We start from the raw sequence: 441 nt of genomic DNA, 5'->3' as shown, positions 1-441 counted from the left end.
CGCGAACTAAACTAGATATTTAATTCTGTTGAACTTGATCTTTCAGTTTCTAAATTGAGTTTTTCGTCACAACTAAACACTTACTTCCGCCTGCTTATGCTCTTGCAACAAGGTGTTGTACAAATGTATTTGGGTGCTCCGGTGGTGCTCCTGTGGCTACCCAAGAATGTGGGCGAATTTCCGCCGCTATTAGTGGGACCTCCAATTATGTTTTAGAATAAACTCAACTTTTCGTTTTAATGGTACGCGGGCGAATGCCGCCAATTTATTTTTCACGTTTCTCGTAAACCTAGCTGCTATTGTACATAGAACAGGGTTGTATTTTTAATATCGTAAATTCTTGTATTAGATTAGATTTAAGGCGTGTTCATACAAGGTGATTTGTAGGGTTGCAAATTGTATGCTTTTATCGCATTACATCACCCTCCTTTGGAAAAAGAA

At 38.5% G+C, this 441-nt stretch overlaps 1 long non-coding RNA gene across 1 annotated transcript in view; it reads right to left on the bottom strand.

Moving 5' to 3' along the window:
* LOC118750334 overlaps positions 1-441 on the bottom strand; it is an 18,156-nt gene that overhangs the window by 5,953 nt on the left and 11,762 nt on the right. The window lies entirely within an intron of this gene.

This window comes from Rhagoletis pomonella, unplaced genomic scaffold (genome assembly GCF_013731165.1).
Source record: "Rhagoletis pomonella isolate Grant_MI unplaced genomic scaffold, Rhpom_1.0 Rhpom_scaffold_00208, whole genome shotgun sequence".
Lineage (NCBI taxonomy): Eukaryota > Metazoa > Arthropoda > Insecta > Diptera > Tephritidae > Rhagoletis > Rhagoletis pomonella.
The sequence above is the reverse complement of the archived record's forward strand: the minus strand, read 5'-3'. Positions and strand labels throughout refer to the sequence as shown.